The sequence below is a fragment of the Elephas maximus genome, chromosome 3 (assembly GCF_024166365.1).
Source record: "Elephas maximus indicus isolate mEleMax1 chromosome 3, mEleMax1 primary haplotype, whole genome shotgun sequence".
In the NCBI taxonomy this organism is placed as follows: Eukaryota; Metazoa; Chordata; class Mammalia; order Proboscidea; family Elephantidae; genus Elephas; species Elephas maximus.
This window is the reverse complement of record NC_064821.1, coordinates 137062978-137084628: the sequence shown is the minus strand read 5'-3', so window position 1 is coordinate 137084628 and position 21651 is coordinate 137062978.

The window sequence follows — 21651 nt, the reverse complement described above, 5'->3', positions numbered from 1 at the left end:
GTGAAAATCAAGTTTGAAATTTGGTTTTTATATGGGCCCGGACTTTTTAATTCCCAAATTGAGATATTATAACAAACAAATAGGTTTTTGTTTAATTTAGGAGAAACAAAACTGTCACAGAACTTGATCAGTTTTTGACCTAGGGATAGAGTAAAGACACTCAAATCTCCCACTCCCAATTAAACATGTTTAGAGAAACAGGTTTTCACTGGCTAATGCTATTCAGAAGCAGACTGCCAGCTCCTACAGAAGTCAAGAAATCAAAAGACGCATTGCATTGGGTAAATCTGCTGCAAAGGACCTCTTTAAAGTGTTGAAGAGCAAAGATGTCGCCTTAAAGACTAAGGTGTGCCTGACCCACGCCATGGTATTTTCAAGCACGTCATATGCATGTGAAAGCTGGACAATGAATAAGGAAGACCGAAGAAGAACTGATGCCTTTGAATTGTGGTGTTGGCGAAGAATATTGAATATACCACAGACTGCCAAAAGAATGAACAAATCTGTCTTAGAAGTATAACCAGAATGCTCCTTAAAAGCAAGGATGGCGAGACTGCATCTTACATACTTCGGACATGTCGTCAGGAGGGATCAATCCCTGGAGGACATCATGCTTGGCAGAGTACAGGGTCAGCAGAAAAGAAGAAGACCCTCAATGAGGTGGATTGACACAGTGGCGGCAACAATGAGCTCAAGCATAACAATTGTGAGGATGGTGCGGTACTGGGCAGTGTTTTGTTCTGTTGTGCACAGGGTGGGTATGAGTCGGAACTGACTCGATGGGACATAACAACAACAGAAAGACAGGGAAGAATAAAAACAAGGCTGCTGTTCTGACTATAACCCATGAATCTACATGTTCAATGAACCAATTACATGAGTTTTGCAGCAAATGAATCAAAACAGCACGGCTTCTGAGTGTCTAAGAATGACATGCCATTGCCCACCTTGGATCCATCAAGATTGCCCAGGAAATGAAATCCTTTCCATGAACCAAGAACCAAGGAAACCCAAAAGATTAATCTCCTTATTAATATACAGCTATCTCGAGCTTTATTACATTTGTTTCCACAGTTCCCTCTTTACATGTATTTTTCTATACCACCCTGAGTGAACTTGGTGGTTCTATATTGACAATACATCTGCAACAAGAATAAGCTACTATCTAATTAAAACTCAAAACTAATATCTATGATCACTTTCTATGCACCAGGCAATGTTTTAAATGTTTTACACCTATTAAATCACAACAGTTTGAGAGGTGGGTCCAAGATGGTGGAATAGCCAGATGCTTCTTGCGATCCCTCTTGCAACAAATACCCGAAAAACCAAGTGAAATGATTATATTTATGACAAGCTAGGAGTCCTGAACATCAAAGGCAAAGTTAGAAAATGGACTGAGGGCAGGGGGAGGGAGAGATGGTTCAGAAGTGGAGAAGAGTTACTGGAACTGAATTGCCAGGATCCCTCAGACACCATTCCTGGGAACAGCTGCAGTGGGCTGATAGTAGCATTTGACCATAGTTTCCTCAGGGAGAAGCAGCCAGCTGCACAGCCTACTCACACCTCTGGAACCAGAAAAGAACAGCACTCTCAGCAAAAGCTAAGTGCTTACGTGTATTTTACCAAGCCCCCAACCCCCAAGCTGGCTTTAGTGGCTATTGATTTCCCTGGGCCTGAGATAGGCCGTATTGTGTGCCCGCAGCCATCCTCCTGGCCTTGGAGTAGGAATAAATTCACAGTTGGTGGAAAAGATAATTTGCCAGCTCTACTAACCAGGGGAGCTCAGGACAGAAGCAGCTCCTATCCAGGCATAAACAGTCCATAGACTATGAAAACCTGCCCCCCTGCTTGGACCTGTGTGGGCCTATTTCAGGAGAATAGGCCCTTGTTGGCAGACTGCAACCGTTTCAGCTCTGGGGTGAAGAGGTGGGTGTTTGATATCTGACACTGCTTTGCCTATTAAACAGGGTCCTCACCTACCCACATCAAGGGCATAAGGACTGGTGGCTCCACTCAAGTCACCCGTGACAAGGGTCCAAGGACAACTGGTACCTCCCAGTCCTTACAACCAAAAGCACTGGGTGCCCATGGTACATCTGCAGAACCCACCCATCTATATGCTCTAGGGAAAAGGGACACACTTTCCTCACAGACATTTGGGGGATGGTTCTCACCCCCCTGCCTTGTTCAGAGCATCACCCCCTGCTTCAACCAGATACCGGTACCTACACCAATCACCCCTGCCCCTCTAAGACTGTAGGACATGGCCAGTACCACATACTTGATAATCAGCTACCTGGACACCTAAGCTGAATTCATACAAGAGAAGTGAATGGACTCCTAAACTGATATACCTGATAAAAAGCTCTAGCCATATGGTGACAGGACGTCAGAGCTTCAAAGGTGAAAATAATCAAGCTCGCTCACTCAAGCAACCCATTTGGGCATATCAAAACAAAATACAGGAAGAAGCTAGGGTACAGTAAGCAAACATAAACTAAATAAATACAATAACTTAAAGATGGCTTAAAGAAACAGAACACGGTCACATCAACTAGCTCTCAAAACAAAAAATCAATGGATCTTCTGGATTAAGGTGACTTTCTGGAATTACTGAATGCAGAGTTCAAAAGATTAATATACAGAACTCTTCAAGACATCAGGAACAAAATTAGGAAGGAGATAAGGCAATACACAGAACCAGCAAAAGAACACACAGATAAAGCTTATTCAAGAACATAATGAAAAATTTAATAAGCTGCAAGAATCCATAGAGAGACAGCAATCAGAAATTCAGAAGGCTGACAATAAAATTACAGAATTAGACAACTCAATAGAAAGAGGACCAAAACAGAGCAAGTGGAAGGCAGAATTGGAGAGCTTGAAGATAAAGCACTTGGCATTAATATATTTGAAAAAACATCAGATAAAAGAATTTTAAAAAATGAAGAAACCCTATGAATCATGTGGGACTCTATCAAGAGAAATAACCTATGAGTGATTGGAGTACCAGAACAGGGAGGGACAACAGAAAATACAGAGAGAATAGTTGAAGATTTTTTGGCAGAAAACATCCCTGATATCATGAAAGATGAGAAGATATCAATCCAAGATGCTCATCTAACTCCACATAAGGTAGATTCTAAAAGAAAGTCACCAAGACATATTATAATCAAACATGCCAAAACCAAAGACAAAGAGAATTTTAAGAGCAGCTAGGGATAGACAGAAAGTCACCTACAAAGGAGAGTCAATAAGAATAAGTTCAGACTACTGGTCAGAAACCATGCAGGCAAGAAGGCAATGGGATGACTTATATGAAAAACTGAAGGAAAAAAATTGCCAGCCAAGAATCATATATCCAGCAAAACTGTCTCTCATATAAAAAAAAAAAAAAAATTTAAGGTGAAATTAGGATATTTCCAGATAAACAGAAGTTGAGGGAATTCGTAAAAACCAAACCAAAACTACAAGAAATTGATCTTCTTTGGTTAGAAGATCAATAATATCAGGTATGAACCCAAGACTTGAACACTGGACAGAGCAATCAGATGCCAACCCAGACAAGGAAATCACAAAAATAAATCAAGATAAAAAAAAACACTCACAACAGGGAAATCACGAAAATAAATCAAGATAAAACACTCACAACAGGGAAACACCAATGTTATTATGTAAAAGAAGACAACATTAAAACAATAAAGAGGGACTAAGAAACGTAATCATAGATCTTTCGTATGGAGAGGAAGGCAAGGCGATATAAAGAAATAAAAGTAAGTTTTAAACTTAGAAAAATAGGGGTAAATATCAAGGTAACCACAAAGGAGACCAAACTATCTGACTCATCAAAATAAAATACAAGAAATAAATAGAGACTCAGCAAAGACAAAATCAACAATGAATAAGAGGAAAAGATAATATATAAAGATAAACCATTCAGCACAAAAAATTAAGTGGGAAAAAGAAACTGTCAATAACACACAAAAAAAGACCTTAAAATGACAGCACTAAACTCATAAAAAAAAAAATTATGCTAAATGTAAACAGACTAAATGCATCAATAAAGAGGCAGAGAGTGGCAGAATGGATAAAAAACAAGATTTGTCTATATGTTGCCTACAAGAGACACACCTTAGACTTAGAGACACAAGCAAACTAAAACTCAAAGGATGGAAAAAATATATCAAACAAACAACAATCAAAAAACAGTAGGAGTGGCAGTATTAATTTCCTACAAAATAGACTTTAAAGATAAATCCACCACAAACTATAAGGAATGCTATATAATAATTAAAGGGACAATATACCAGGAGGACATAACCACATTAAATACTTATGCACCCAATGACAGGGCTGCAAGATACAGAAAACAAACTCTAACAGCATTGGAAAGTGAGCTACCTCCACAATTATAGTAGGAGACTTCAACAAACCACTTTTGGTGAAGGACAGGACATCCAGAAAGAAGCTCAATAAAGACACAAAAGATCTAAAAGCCGCAATCATCCAAATTGACCTCATAGACATATACAGAACACTCCACCCAACAGCAACCAAGTATAATTTCTTTTCCAGTGCTTATGGAACGTTCTCTAGAATAGACCACATATTAGGTCATAAAGCAAAACTTAGCAGAACCCAAAACACTAGAATATTACAAAGCACCTTCTCTGACCATAAGGCCATAAAAGTGGAAATCAATAACAGAAAAAGCAGGGAAAAGAAATCAAACCCTTGGAAACTGAACAATACCCTGCTCAAAAAAGACTGGATCATAGAAGACATTAAGGATGGAATAAAGAAATTCATAGACTCCAATGAGAATGAAAACACTTCCTATCAGAACCTTTGGGACACAGCGAAAGCAGTGCTCAGCGGTCAATTTATATCAATAAACACACACATCCAAAAAGAAGAAAGCAAAGAATTATCTCTACAACTTGAACAAACAGAAAGAGAAAAACAAAAGAAACCCTCAGGCACCAGAAGAAAGCAAATAATAAAAATTAGGGCAGAATTAAATGAAATAGAAAACAGAAAAAAAAATTGAAAGCGTTAACAAGATCAAAAGCTGGTTCTTTGAAAAAAATCAACAAAATTGATAAACCACTGGCCAAACTGACAAAGGAGAAACAGATGAGGAAGCAAATAACCTGTATAAGACATGAGATGGGCAATATTACAACAGACTCAACTGAAATTAAAAGAATCATATCAGATTACTATGAAAAATTGTACTCTAACAAATTTGAAAACCTAGAAGAAATGGATGAATTCCTAGAAACACACTACTTACCTAAACTAACACAGAGGTAGAACAACTAAACAGGCCCATAACAAAAGAAGAGATAGAAAAGGTAATCAAAAAACTTCCAACAACAACAAAAAACCCTGGCCCAGACAGCTTCACTGCAGAGTTCTACCAAACTTTCAGAGAAGAGTTAACTCCACTACTACTAAAGGTATTTCAGAGCATAGAAAAGGACGGAATACTCCCAAACTCATTCTATGAAGCCAGCATATCCCTGATACCAAAACCAGGTAAAGACTCCACAAAAAAAGAAAATTACAGACCTACATCCCTCATGAAATTAGATACAAAAATCCTCAACAAAATTCTAGCCAATAGAATTCAACAACATATCAAAAAATAGTTCACCATGACTAAGTGGGATTCATACCAGGTATGCAGGGATGGTTCAACGTTAGAAAAACAATTAATATAATCCACCACATAAATAAAACAGAAGACAAGAACGACATGATTTTAACAATCGATGCAGAAAAGGCATTTGACAAAGTTCAACACCCACTCATGATAAAAATTCTCGGCAAAATAGGAATAGAAGGAAAATTCCTCAACATAATAAAGGGCATTATACAAAGCCAACAGCCAACATCATCCTAAATGGATAGAGTCCGAAAGCATTCCCCTTGAGTTCGGGAACCAGACAAGGATGCCCTTTATCACCACTCTTATTCAACATTGTGCTGGAGGTCCTAGCCAGAGCAATTAGGCTAGATAAAGAAAGAAAGCACATCCAGATAGGTAAGGAAGAAGTAAGAGTATCTCTATTTGCAGATGACATGATCTTATACACAGAAAACCCTAAGGAATCCTCCAGAAAACTACTGAAACTAATAGAGTTCACCAGAGTATCACGATACAAGATAAACACACAAAAATCAGTTGTATTCCTCTACACCAACAAAAAGAACATCGAAGAGGAAACAGCCAAACCAATACCATTTACACGAGCCCTCAAGAAGAAAAAATACTTAGGAATAAATCTTACCAGAGATGTAAAATTCCTGTACAAAGGAAACTACAAGACATTACTGCAAGAAACCAAAAGAGCCCTACGTAAGTGGAAACACATACCTTGCTCATGGATAGGAACACTAACATTGCAAAAATGTCTATTCTACCAAAAGCGATCCATAGATACAATGCAATCCTGATCCAAATTCCAATGGCATTTTTTTCTGAGATGGAGAAAGAAATCACCAACTTCACATGGAAGGGAAAGAGTCCCTGGATAAGTAAAGCATTACTGAAAAAGAACAAAGTAGGAGTCCTCACTCTATCTGATTTTAGAACCTATTATACTGCCATGGTAGTCAAAACAGCCTGGTACTGGTACAACAACAGATACATAGACCATGGAACAGAATTGAGAATCCAGACATAAATCCATCCACATATGAGCAGTTGATATTGGACAAAGGCCCAAAGTCAGTTAAATGGGGAAAAGACAGTCTCTTTAAAAAATGGTGCTTGCATGACTGGCTATCCATCTGCAAAAAAATGAAAGAAGACCCATACCTCACACCATGCACACAAACTAACTCAAAATGGATCAAAGACCTAATTATAAAATCTAAAATGATAAAGATCATGGAAGAAAAAATAGGGATAGCATTAGGAGCCCTAATACATGGCATGAACAGTACACAAAACATTACTAACCATGCAGAAGAAAAACTAGATAACTAGGAGCTCCTAAAAATCAAACACCTATGCTCATCCGAAGACTTCACCAAAAGAATAAAAAGACTACTTACAGGCTGGGAAAAAGTTTTTAGCTATGACATTTCTGATCAGCCCCTGATCTCTAAAATCTACACGATACTGCAAAAACTCAACTACAAAAAGACAAATAACCCAATTAAAAAGTGGGCAAAGGATATGAACAGACATTTCACTAAAGAAAACATTCAGATAGCTAACAGATACAGGAGGAAATGCTCATGATCATTAGCCATTAGAGAAATGCAAATCAAAACTACAATGAGATTCCATCTCCAACAAGGCTGGCATTAACCCAAAAAACACAAAATAATAAATGTTGGAGAGGTTGTGGAGAGATTGGAACACTTATACACTGCTGGTGGGAATGCAAAACGGTATAACCACTTTGGAAATTGATTTGGCACTTCCTTAAAAAGCTACAAATTGAATTACCATACAATCCAGCAATCCCACTCCTTGTAATATATCCTAGAGAATTAAGAGCCTTTACATGAACACATATATGCACACCCACGTTCATTGTAGCACTGTTTACAATAGCAAAAAGATAGAAGCAACCAAGGTGCCCATCAACAGATGAATGGATAAATAAATTATGGTGTATTCACACAATGGAACACTATGCATCAAAAAAGAACAGTGATGACTCTGTGAAACATTTCATTACATGGAGGAGTCTGGAAGGCTGAGTGAAATTAGTCAGTTGCAAAAGGACAAATATTGTATAAGACCACTATTATAAGAACTCGAGAAATAGTTTATACAGAGAAGAAAATATTCTTTGATGGTTACAAGAGCAGGGAGGGAAGGAGGGTGGGAGAAGGGTATTCACTAATTAGATAGTAGATAAGAACTATTTTAGGTGAAGGGAAAGACAACACAATACAGGCAAGGTCAGCACAACTGGACTAACGTAAAAGCAAAGAAGTTTCCTGAATAAACGGAACGCTTCGAAGGCCAGTGTAGCAGGGGCGGGGGTTTGGGGACCATGGATTCAGGGGATATCTAAGTCAACTGGCATAACAAAATCTATTAAGAAAACACTCTGCATCCCACTTTGGAGAGTGGTTTCTGGGGTCTTAAACGCTAGCAAGCGGCCATCTAAGATGCATCAATGGGTCTCAACCCACCTGGAGCAAAGGAGAATGAAGAACACCAAAGATACAAGGTAATTAGGAGCCCAAGAGACAGAAAGGACCACATAAACCAGAGACTACATCAGCCTGACACCAGAAGGACTAGATGGTACCTGGCTACAACCCATGACTGCCCTGACAGGGAACACAAAAGAGAACCCCTGAGGAAGCAGGAGAGCAGTGGGATGCAGACCTCAAATTCTTGCAAAAAGATCAGACTTGACTGAGACTAGAAGGACCTGGGAGGTCATGGTCCCCAGACCTTCAGTTAGCCCAAGACAAGAACCACTCCCAAATGGGATAGAAAATGATACTGGTGAAGAGTGAGCTTCTTGGATCAAGTAGACACATGAGACTATGCTGGCATCTCCTGTCTGAAGGGGAGATGATGGGGGAGAGGAGGTCAGAAGCTGGCTGAATGGACACGAAAATAGAGTGGAGGGAAGGTCTCATTAGGGGGAGAGCAATTAGGAGTATATAGCAAGGTGTATATAAATTTTTGTATGAGCGACTGGCTCAATTTGTAAACTTTCACTTAAAGCACAACAAAAATTAAAAAAAAAAAATCACGACAGTTCTAGGCAGTAGGTATTAGTAGTGCCATCTCCATTTTACAGATGATGAAACTCAGGAGCAGAGAGGGTAACTTGCCCACAGACTCACAGCTAGGAAGGGGCAGAGCTAGGGTACAATCCAGGTAGTCTGGATCTAAAGCCTCGTCTCTTAACCATTATATCATCCCCTCTCCAAAGCCTTAGCAATAGCAGTTCCAGAGAAATGAGTCCCCTTCCCTTTGTTTTCAGCAAATATGGCCATTCTTATTATTCCAACTCATCTTTTCAAGGCTTCAGATGAGTTTTTGCTGATTTGGAGAGCCCTAACCAAAGAGATAAGAAGCAAAATTTAAAACTCATAGAATTAATTTTCAAAATTATGGTTGAGTTGGAAAGAAGTAGAAGGGGAAATAAGCAACTAAATACAGTACTTGGTGTCTGAAACCAGCTATTCATCAAGATGTGTCAACAAAACCAAACTGAAGTTTGATGAGTTCAATATTTTCAAGACCAGCAGAACTTCTTCTGACCTGTATAACTGAGCAGAACTTCTTGGTTAGGATGGGCCTGGGGCTGAACCTCAGCTCTCAAGGCTGAATTTCTTCATTCCATAGTTCTTCCAGGTCACTGTCAAAACCACTGGTAATTTTACACTGCAGTGATCTGTGCCTTTTCCTGGCCTGAGGATAAATGGAAAACTTAACAGTTCTGAGAGTCGTTGACACCATGTACTCAGAAACACAATCAGAAAATATTAAAGGAAACACTTGAGGGATGTGAATGAAGGATGTAGACACACATGGAAACACCACACAACGTGGCACCAGTTTGACTCCCTAGTTCTCTAGCCATAAAAATGAGCAGGTCAGAGAGGGAATAGGGGTGCATGTCTGAACCTTTAACAGACAGCAGTAAGAGATGAGTACTCCTAGCCAGGCTTTGAATGATCACTCACTGGTATCCCGAGAATTCTAGAGTGCCCTAGGGAGGGGTTACAACAATACAGCAATACAAGGGCTGCCTGTGAAGATGGGAAAATCTAGTTGCTCTCCAACCACTATCAAATGTAGTTGTTTGCTCTCCTGTTTGACCATCATGCTCTGGTGCACTTAAAAAAACAAAAAGTCACCTCTCACGTTCAAGTATGTAGTCTATGTTCATACTCAAGGAAAAACTAGGCAAGGTAGAGATGCATTTTCTGAACCCCACAATTGGGTACTTGGTCTAACAACAAGATAAAATATTTGAACAGAGACCAGTTCGAGTACCTTATGATCTCTGTCAGTATGAATGATAAGGAAAAGTTAAGAGAAGGGAAGAGGTAGATGGAGGTAGAGAAGACTGAAATGCATCCTTGTTTGAAACACACACTATATAGGCATGTAAGGGCTCAACTCTAAATGCCACTCCAGCAGTAGATCCTATTCAAGTAGCCTGAACAATCCCCTAGGGTTTTCACTTTAAGTTCAGTGAAAGGTGTTTTTAGTTTTTCTTTCCGTAAATACAAGAGTCTCGCCATGTCTCCTTCATTTTTGCCAGGGATTGAAGTAGACAGCTTCATTCTCAATTTAATTATTATTCACTCAATATGAATGGATATATTTATATTTAGATAAAAATGGATATAGAAATAGTACACTTAACCTCCAATATAAATGGAGTCTTTCATTCACTCACTCAATATATAAACACCAACCACTGTTCTAGATACAGGAGATTCGCAGATATTAAAGCCATTGTCTTTGTCCCTGGAAAAATGAGAGATACGTAATGTGTTACATGTGAAGAAGATAACAGAAGAAGGTGCATGATACAGTGTCTTTAGAGAGGACAAGGTGATTAAGTAGAGGGAACGAAATTCAGGACCCAGGGATCTCTGGTAAATAGTAGCCTAGAAAGAAGAACAGGAAGGGTCTAAGGCTTTTCCCTTGTTAAAATAAGGATCTAAGACTTTGTGCATCACTGTCTGAGCCCTCATCCTACTATTTAAATGGGTTTTATAGTCCTCCCTCTAAGCCCTTGAATTCAGATGCTACTTGAGTCTCAGGAATGGGAAAAGGGGCTGTTTAAAGTTGTTTTGCAGAGCTAAATTAATCAACAATGGGACTATGAGCAATCATCTTTGACAAGTCCTCGTGTTCAACTCAAGTGCAAGCGAACATATTGCCTAAGTAGAAAACAATACTTCTGCCAAGGAGCCCATCCTGGAGGTAGAGATGCTGTTACGGAGCACTGCTGGGCTTGGGGATGGGCACACTGAACTCTGCTCCAAAGTGAGCAGAGCCAGGGAAAGAATTTTCCTGCAGCAGTTGAAAAGGGATGATTAAGAGGCAGCATAAGTCGTATGGATCCTGTCCTAGCATTATGCTTTCTGAAGACAACGATGATGAAGGAAATGATGAATGAGCTATGATAGTCCCATGAAAACATTTTCTCGCCTTCTTCTCTTCTCTTTCCTGTCTCCAAATCCATTTCTCTAACACTCTGATGATTCAAACTCCTTTCCCTATAAAGACAACCTGAAAACGTAATCTCCATTGGCTTCTGAGACACCTGAAGCCTGTCTCCCTTGGTAATGACGAAGCAGATCTCAGCTGACACGAACCATTTTAACATGGAGTATTTGATGGTTCTTTGTTTTGTTCTGATGATTGTTAGCTCTTTTTGTTCACTGGTGTTAGAAATAAATCACACTTAGCCTCTTTTGTACTGAAATTAACTGTCTCATTGGACTGATTGTCTAGGTCTTGGTCTCAGCAGAGTTGCACCCACAGTATCTTCAACATGCCTGGCAGCCCAAGCAGTTTGCTGAAGTTACATGTGGTTCACTTTCCCGTGCTATGGTCAAGGGGGATTGGCTACTCCAGAAAACAACAGAAGTGCTTTAGCAAAGTTCAGAGCGCAAAGTAGGAAACAACTCCTTTCAGTGTCTCTGTGTAGCAAAGGCCCTGTAGGACATTTTGAATATATCCATCCTTCTGTTTACCAAATGGGTTTAATATTCTCAACAGCATATTTCAGTTCCCCTTTGGAACTGGTTGGAGCCTTTGTGGTAGAGTGTTTAAGTGTTCAGCTGCTAACCAAAAGGTCAGCAGTTCAAATCTACCAGCTGCTCCTTGGAAACCCTATGGGGCAGTTCTACTCTGTCCTATAGGGTCACTATGATTTGGAATCAACTCATCAGCAATGGGATTGGTTGGTTGGTTGGAACTTGTTGGCAGTTTTTCTTTTGGGGGGAGGGGAATAAATGTTTTCCTTGAAGAAGGAAGAGTTAATGCAAATCAAGAACAAAATACAAAAAATAAATAAATCTTACAATTTTTAAGCCCTAGAAACAGGTACAAGACTTTGCCACAAGTTAAGGGATAAGCAAAGGTCCACTTTCAGAGGTAGGGAAGGTGATCATCAAAGACAGAGGAATGGTGTGATGGCTTCAGTGGGGGAGGAAGTGGAACATACAAGAGAATGGGACAGGAGTAGCACTAAGTGACAGGCAACTAACTGGTCTATTCCCAATTTCAAGGTCTGAGTCTAACCTAAATTAAACCAGTGTGCACTGCTTGTGTCTTAAAGGTATCACCCAAACTTGTGGAGGCAAGGATGACCACATTCTGCCCTGAAATTGTTTCTTCCCCATTATGGATTGAACTGTGTCCCCCCAAAATATGTGTTGTAAATTCTAACCTCCGTGTCTGTGGTTATAATCCCACCGGGGGATGAGTTTTTTTTTTTATGTTAATGAGGCAGGATTAGTGTAGAGTTTATCTTGAGTCTCTTTTGAGACATAAAAGAGATTAAAGGCAAGCTAGCAAGTAGAAATAGGGGAAGAGGGGTGCTAAGCCACATGAAGATCACCCAGGAGCAGAAGTTCAAAGGGACAAGGACTTTCCTCCAGAGTCAACAGAGAAAGAAAGACTTCACCTAGAGCCAGCACCATGAATTTAGACTTCTAGCCTCCTAAACTGTGAGAAAATAAGTTTCTCTGTGTTAAAGTCATCTACTTGTGGAATTTCTGTTGCAGCAGCATTAGATAACTAAGACAAAATTTGGTACAGGACGAGCGGGGTGCTGCTCTAATAGATACCTAAAATGTGGAAGTAGTTTTGAAATTGGGTACTGGGTAGAGGCTGGAAGAGTTTTAAGGTGCCTAATAGTAAAAGCCTAGATTGCCTTGGAGAAACCGTTGGTAGAATTATGGACATCAAAGGCAATTCTGGTGCGGGCTCAGAAGGAAGTGAGGAGAGCTAGAGAGAAAGTCTCTATTGTCTTAGAGAATATACATGGCGCCAGCAACAGAATGTTTCTAGAAATGTGGATGTTAAATGTGCTTCTGGTGAGGCTTTAAAAGGAAATGATGGACATGTGATTGCACAGTGGAGGAAGGGCGATGCTTTTAATGCAGTGGCAAAGAACCTGTCTGAATTATGTTCAAATGTTTGGTTAAAGGTAGAACTTGTAAGTGATGAACTTGGATATCTGGCTGATGAGGTTTCTAAGCAAGATCTTAAAGGGGCCACATGGTTTCTCCTTGCCACTTATAGTAAAATGCAAAGGGAAAGAGATGGACTTAAAAATAAACTGTGCAAAATGAAAACAAAAATATTGGGAAAATTCTGCTTTACAAACTAAGGACATGTGTTCTAAAATTTTCACCAAGGATGTGGCTACACAATCTTTTGTTAAAGAGATTAAGACTGTGACTGATGGATCTAACCAACTACCTAGTAGAAAATGCATCAGCTTAGACCGAGGGAGAAAGGGACAGAACAAAAAGAGAGAAAGCTGTCTGCCTCTTGACATTCTACAAGCAGGAAACAGGCCAAAGGAGCTACATCTGTTGTCTTCCAAGAAAAGAAAAGAACCACCCCTGGAGCAACTCGGTGATCAGCAGAACTACTGGAAGAAGCCTGTCAAGCAAAGCTGCTTCAGTTTCAAAGCATGGGGCCGTGGCCTCTGGGGTCTCAAAGGGTGGAGCCATGGCCTCCTAGGTTTCATAGAGTCAGATTTTCACCAACTCAGCTCTGGAGTGTGGGGCTATCATTTACTTTGGCCAAGAGGATGGGGCTACTGTCCAAAGCTGAGGGGGCAGGGCTACCATGCCCAAAGGGCAGAAGAACATGGCCTGCGGAGGCCAACAGGGTAGGATTGCCACTCAGAAGGACTAGGAGAATGGGACCGCCCAAAGCTGAAGGAGCAGAGTTGCTGTCCCAGTGGTCCTGGAAGGCAGAGCTGATGCGCAGGACCGAGAGGCCTCCACCCAGAATCCAGAAGGCATGGCCAACACCCAGAGTCTGGACAGCAGGGCCATTATCTAGATGGTCCCAAAGAACAGAGAATTTTAAAGTCTTAAGAGCTAATGTAAATTGTTCTGGTAGGTTTTGGACTTGCCAGATGCCCATTATCCCTTCTTTCCCTCCAATTTCTCCTGTTTGTAATGGAAATGTCTATCCTGTGCCTGTTCCATCACCGTACTTTGGAAGCGGGTAACTTGTATTCAAGATTTCACAGATGAAGAGGAATTTTGCACAGGATGGAATACGCCTAAAGTCTCACCATGTTTGATTTAGATGATTCAAAAGATGAGATTTTGAACTTGAAGTTGATTTAAAATCTTTGGGATGATGTGATGGGGTGCATGTGTTTTACATGTTGCAAGGACATGAATTGGGGGGCAAAGGGTAGAATGTTATGGATTGATTATGTCCCCCCAAACATATGCTGTAAATCCTATCCTCTATGCCTATGGTTATAATCCCATTGGGGAATAAGTTGTCTTTTTATGTTAATGAGGCAGGATTAGTGTGGGGTATATCTTGAGTCAATCTCTTTAGAGATATAAAAGAGATTAAACAAGCAAGCTAGAAAGCAGATATGGGGGAAGACATATGCCAAGCCACATGAAGATTGCCCAGGAGCAGAAGTTCATAGAGACAAAGAGCTTCCTCCAGAGCCAACAGAGAGAGAAAGCTTTCCCCTAGAGCCAACAGCCTGAATTTGGACTTCTAGCCCCCTAAACTGTGAGAAAATAAATTTCTATTTGTTAAAGATACTCACTTGTGGTATTTCTGTTACAGTAGCACTAGAAAACTAAGATGCTACCCATTTCCTACACCATTTGGATGCTCCTCCAACTTTCCCATCTTCATTTCAAACTCACACCTCTCCCCAGCTTATTCTCTGACTCTTTCTGCAAGTTTTTCTTTCTAAATACAGACCTTCATATTTAATCAGTATAATAAAAATCTTAGAAGAACTAAAAAAAAAATTTTTTTTTAATTTATTTTTCTTTGTGATTTTCTTATTTCTATTTATAACAGCACCGTATATGCTTAGGACCTGAGCAACAGACATCACCCTTACCCACCCTGTACAGCATTCATATTCAGCTCTATCTTCATCATGACTCTCTCTGGCTGAAAAGCCATCAATGCTTCTTTCAGCTCTTACAGGATAAGTCCCAATTGCTGCTTATGATTCCACTGTTTATCCTAGCATTAAAGGGCCTCTATCCACAGGCTAGCCTCAAACTGCCTATAGGAAGCCTCAGCTCTAGCCATGACTGTCTTCCAAAGGCATGTAAATCATATCGACTTCTAAGTCTTTGATCATGTTGTGCCCTCTACCTTGAACACCTCATCCCATCCTTCTCTCCATGTACTTAAGCCTTCCTCGCTTTTCATGGTTTAACTCAAGACCTATCTCATCTGTGAAGCCTTTGGGTCCACCCAAGTTCATGGTGGCCACTCCTTCCTTTGAGCCTCTATGGCAGTTAGCATCCACACTACTTGTTTGGCATTTATCATTTCCTCTCTTGGATTACCGTTAATCCAGAAGACATTTTTGAGCACCTATTATCTTCCCTATGACAGGCTCTATGCTATTTGCTGATCATAAGTAAAAGACAAGAAGTTTTAAGGTTCAGAAGGGAAGGTGGGTTTGATGAACAAGCAGGTCCAAGAAAAGGAATATTAAAAAGAAAAGACAGATGCGAAGATGTTCCACACCATAGGAAGGAGAACCAGTTATTAAACTGTGATCTCTCAGCTCAAAGTCCATCTTTTTATTCTCTGCTTTGTGACGTTGGGCTGGGGCTCTGTAAACAACATTTTTGCTTTGCCAGCTTGCTCCCTGTAAGACTCTGTCAATAGGAAGAGCTCTGTCAGAGGAAGAATGAAAGAGGAATAAGGAACTTGCCCCTTCCTGCCTGTTACCTGTTCGTTGTCTGTGAGCATCCTGTCTGCTTGTGGTTCCTATGAGTGTCACCCAGGAAACACTTCCTTACCTCATCAGTAGCAGTTCCTTCCTGTAGGAGCAGCTGAATCCAGTTTGCAGTTTTTCCAAACTACAGAACCATCCTGACTGCATCCACCCTCCATCCCAAGACACTACTACATGCCAGCCTGCATCTCCTCCTCAGTCTAAGTTCCAGCCTCTTTCAAAGGCAGACACCTAAGCCAGCCAAGAATCACTTCTTCCACGGAGGTCTACTTTCACCCTTTGGGGCTCCTCCTTTGACCTCCTAAATTTTAAAAATTACAATCTCTTCCCTTTTTTCTCTTGGTCCTAAGGGTGGTAGTTTCCTACTTTCATGATCCCTTGAAGTTCCCTTTTCATTCTTTCAGTTACCTACGTAACTTTTTTTTTTTTATAATAAATTCTTTCTGTTCAATAATTAGCATGGTTCCTATCTCCTCACTGGACCCCGACTGGTACAGAAAGAAACAGCTTAGGGCATAGATTAAAATAATACAAAGTAGTATCACCAGAAAGCCAAGAAATAATTTAAATATTCAAGTAATCCAAAAGAAGGCAGTAAATGAGAACAACAGGAATAAAATTCAGAGTAGACAAACTTAAATCCAAGTACATCAATGATTACATAAAGAGAATAAAAATTCTCACAACTGGACCAATAAGCAATACCATGATAAACACAGAAAATATTGAAGTTTGTCCAGGATTTCATTTTACTTGGATCCACACTCAATGCCCAGGGGAGTGGCAGTCGAGAAATTAAACGACATATTGCATTGGGCAAATTTGTTGGAAAAGACGTCTTTAAAATGTTAAAAAGCAAAGATGTCACTCTGAGGACTAAAGTGCACCTGACCCAAACCATGGTATTTTCAGTCACCTCATGTGCACGCAAAAGCTGAACAATGAATTAAGAAGGCCAAAGAAGAATTGATGTCTTTGAGTTACACTGTTGACAAAGAATACTGAATATACCATGGACTGCCAGAAGAACAAACAAATCTGTCTCAGAAGAAGTACAGCCAGAATGCTCCTTGGAAGCAAGGATGGTGAGACTTTGTTTCATGTACTTCAGACATGTTATCAGGAGGGATCAGTTCCTGGAGAATTCTGGACATCATGTTTGGTCAACAAAAGAGGGGAAGACCTTTGAAGAGATAGATTGACACAGTGGCTGAAACAATGGGCTCAAGCATAGCAATGATTGTGAGGATGGCATAAGATCAGGCAGTGTTTCATTCTGTTGTACATAGGGTCGCTATGAGTTGGAACCAATTTGATGGCACCTAGCAACAATAAATGTCAATAATTACATTAAACACTAATGAACTACACTCTCCAATAAAAAGGCAGAAATTATCAGAACCGGTTTTTTAAAAAGTAAGATCCTACTATATGCTTCTTACAAAAGATGTACTTTAAATATGACACAGATAAGTTGAAAGTAAATAGATTTAAAAAAAAGATATATCATCCAAACAGTAGGCATAAAAAGCCTGGGGTGGCTATATTAATATTAGATGAAATAGATTTCAAGACAAACAGTATTATCAAAGATAAGCATGGACATTTTATAATGATTAAAGAGTAAATTTACCAAGAAGACATGACAATCACAAATTGTATGTGCCTAATAACAAAGCCTCAAAGTACTTGAAGCAAAAATTGCAGAATTAAAGAGATAAATACACACTTCCACAATCATAGTTAGCGGTTAAGCACTCCCCTCTCAAAAATTGATAGAACAACTAGGCAAATAATAATAATAATATATGCATTGAGGGTCTGAACAACATATCAACTTGGCCCAGTTGATCTCTATAGAACCCCATATCCAACAACTTTTTTCAAGTGCAATTGTATGTTCATCAAGAAAGAACATATGCTTTTTTTTTCCTGTTGCGGTCATGTCAATTCCAACACATAGCGACCCTTTAGAACAGAGTAGGCCTGCCCTATAGGGTTTCCAAGGAGCTGCTGGTGGATTCAAACTGCCAACCTTCTGGCTAGTAGCCGAGCTCTTAACCACTGCACTACAGGGCTCCAGAACATATGCTAGGCCATTGAAAAGTCAAAAAAAATTGAAAAGTATTGACAACCAAGACAACAAAACCCACCGCTGTCGAGTCTGACTCATAGCAACCCTATAGGGCAGAGTAGAACTGCCCCATAGAGTTTCTAAGGAGTGCCTTGTGGATCTGAACTGCTGACCTTTTGGTTAGCAGCCATAGCTCCTAACCACTAAGCCACCAGGGTTTCCAACAATAGGAAAGGACTAAACAACTCACATGAAATTTGAACTCAGCCCCAGGCAATGAAACAACAGTAACAATACTAGCACTGGCATTACCAATCCCTCCTTCTCGAGGGTAAAAAAAAAAAAAATTCACACTAAAGCACATTACTATGAAAGTTTAGAGTACCTGGGATATCAGGTTAAAGTGCAGATCACAAAAGCTTCCAGGTGGGGAAGCTTACAAAGAAACCAACCGACATAATTGACACCAAAGTCATCAACAGCAACAATACCAGCTGCAGAAAGAGTTACATAATTATTTTCAAATCCTTAAGTAAAAATGATTTTTAATTTAGAACTTTATTCCCAGTCTGTCAGCCATGTAGAGGTAAAATAAAGACATTTTAGATGTACAAGAACTAAGACATTATAATTTTTTTTAAAGTTATAGGAAAGTACACTCCAAAGAAACAAGAAATTCAGAAAAAAGACACGAGAACCAGTAAACAGATCAGGGGAGAGGCAAAAGTGTCATAAATGACATCTGTGTAAAAAAAAGTCTATATTGGAGCAGAGATTGAGGATTTTTCTGAGAAGTTCTCTAGAAAAATTAGAGCTGCTCTATATGAGTCCTTGGACAAAATTTTCTGTTTAGGAGTAGGATAGATATTAGGACATTTGGAAAAATCAATCCTAAGTATATAGAAAAAGAGGCATAAGAAAAAGATAAGGCAAATTGTCAGCTCTGGGAGAACTAAAGGAGTCATGGTTGTAATGCAGTATGTGGCTCATCATTAAACAATATTTATATATTTTGTATTATAATTTTTTATAGTTTATAATATATATAATAAACCTTTTTTTTAATAATTTAAACAAGTATGGGGAAAAGAAAGAGAAACTATAGAAGAGTTAAGTTTTTATCTACTATGGTAAAAATACAATAAAACATTCCTAAAATTTGTCAGTCAAGAAATAAGCATATCAGCTAGATTAAATGCGTTAATAGCATTTAGAACAGTGGCTGGTACATGGTATGTAGCACCACTATTATTAGAAGTATGAAGTTAAACATCAGGGGAAAGAGCTAGAGGAACTGAGGGTGATTGTCCCTTGGGCATAGTATTCAGGGTGAGGAAGAAAACTATTCTGGTTCATTATAGATTTTTATTACTACATGACTTTTTAAATAACATATATGTATTGCTTTTATAAAAATAAAAATTAAATTAAGAATAAAACAGCTATACTATAGAATAAAATGCAAATGTAAAAGTGTTAAAGCATTTTAAATAAGGAAGTAAAAAGTAATTTATGAATTTGGTATATGTAAATTTTAAGGAACAAAGTACGTATTGTAAAAAAAGACATATTAAGCTCTTTCATACACTATTAGTGGATTTTAAAAAATAAGAGAACTTTTAAAAAAAATCATAGTCATGCTCAAAAATAAGAAACACTCTATAAACTAATTAATTAAAAAAAAAAAAAAACTGGGAGTTCTTCCTAAAAATAGATATTGAAAAAAGAGAGAGAAATAGATGGAAACAGGTGTGCTAAGTGAAAGCTAAAGTCAAATGCCCAATGCACAACAAAGGTACAAAGCACCCACATGAAGCTAGAAGTCAGGGTAGAACTGCACAGCTCCTAATTCCTGCCAAAATATCTCCACCCTTCAGCTGGACATTACAGCAAAAAAAGAAGTCTCTTGCCCCAAACTAGATCTAAGCACTGAGTCCCTATATTAGACTACAACACCAGACTACACTGCATTCAGGGGAGAGGGCTGAAATTACACATTTCTACAGGATGATAGACCTAACTAAGCCACTGATACAAGCCTTGATCAGAAACAGGCCATAGGGCTGGGGTAGAAGGAACCATGAAACCACACTCATAGGACGGACATCATGTCCCAAGAAATAGAAAAGCTGAGTTCTTAAACAAAATTACATCATGTATTTTTAAGAGCCTAGAGACAGCTAATTGACCAAAACACTGGAAAAGTTAAAACCAAAAAAAAAAAAAAAAGAGATTTGAGTAATATTTTCTAAATCCCCAAAGAGATAAAAGGAGTAGCATCCATGAAAGAAGACAGGAAATAAGAAAATGAAATAAAACAAAACAAAAATCTTGAAAATTATATAATATTTATTGAAATAAAAAATGTAATAGGTTAAAAAGACTAGACACAGGTGAACTGGTAGAGAGAAATGAAGTAACCACCCAGAAAGCACACAAAAAAGATAAAAATATGGGAAAAGAAAAGTAAGAAAAGATTAAGAGACATGGAGAAATTATTATAAACTCCAACACATATCTGGCAGTAGATTCATAAGAATTGACTGGAGAGAATGTGTGACAGGTGGAGGAATGGGAATATAGAAAGACGGTAACTGGCAATTTTCCAAAACTGAAGGCCATCATGAGTTCTGAGACTGAGAAAGCCCATCAAATGCCAAAGGGAAAAAGTTTAAAAATACCACCCAGATGCATCATAGTGAAAGTGCACAAAATGAAAATTAAAGACAATCTAAAAGAATCATAGATAAAAGACAGACAACCGAAAAGGGAATGACAATCGTATTGACAGCAGACTTCTCATTAGCAACAATGATTATAAGAAGTCTACGGTATAATTTTCAAAGCACCAAAAGAAAATAACTGTGAGTCTGAAATTCTATACAAACAACCATTTAACAAGTTTGATTCAGAAAGTTGTTGACCACAGATCCTTTTTAAAAAATAATAAGTAAATAAAAGGATTATTCAGTTAGGGAAAAAAACTAACCCTGAAGGAAGAAGCAAATGTGTAAAAACAATTTTGTAAAATTAACCTTGAAAGGAGGAGCAAATGTGTAAAAAAAATTTATAAAACATGTTGGTACATCTAGATTAATATTGATTATAAATAATAATACAAATAACTCAGGTTTGGAAACAGAATGGAACTCTAATATGAGATAATTCTAATGTAAGATTGGATTGATGGGAGCTAAAAGTTAAAACTTCTAGGAGGAATATGATAGACACTAACTTTAAGCTTTGATGGAAAAACGTAAATTTGAAAATGTATGTTAAAAGCCATTAAAATAATAGGAACACCGACTATAACTTCCAAATCAACAGAAGGAAAAAAAGGGAATGAAGAAAACCTAAATCAACCCTAAACACAGCAGGAAAGAAGGAAAATAATGAAAGAGAAAAAGCATAGTAAATGGAAAACGCAAAACAAGGTAGCAGAAATAAGTTTTAATAAATGCAGATGAGCTAATTGAATTGAAAAGAAAAATTCAGGTAGGATTCTTCTTTGAGACAAGGTAGAAGAACTATCAAGAGATACTTTTTAAAAAGACCAGAAGAAAATTGAGAAATTTCTGGTTAGAGAATCTCTATTTTCTTATTGAAATTTAATGAAAAGAATGGAGGGAGTAA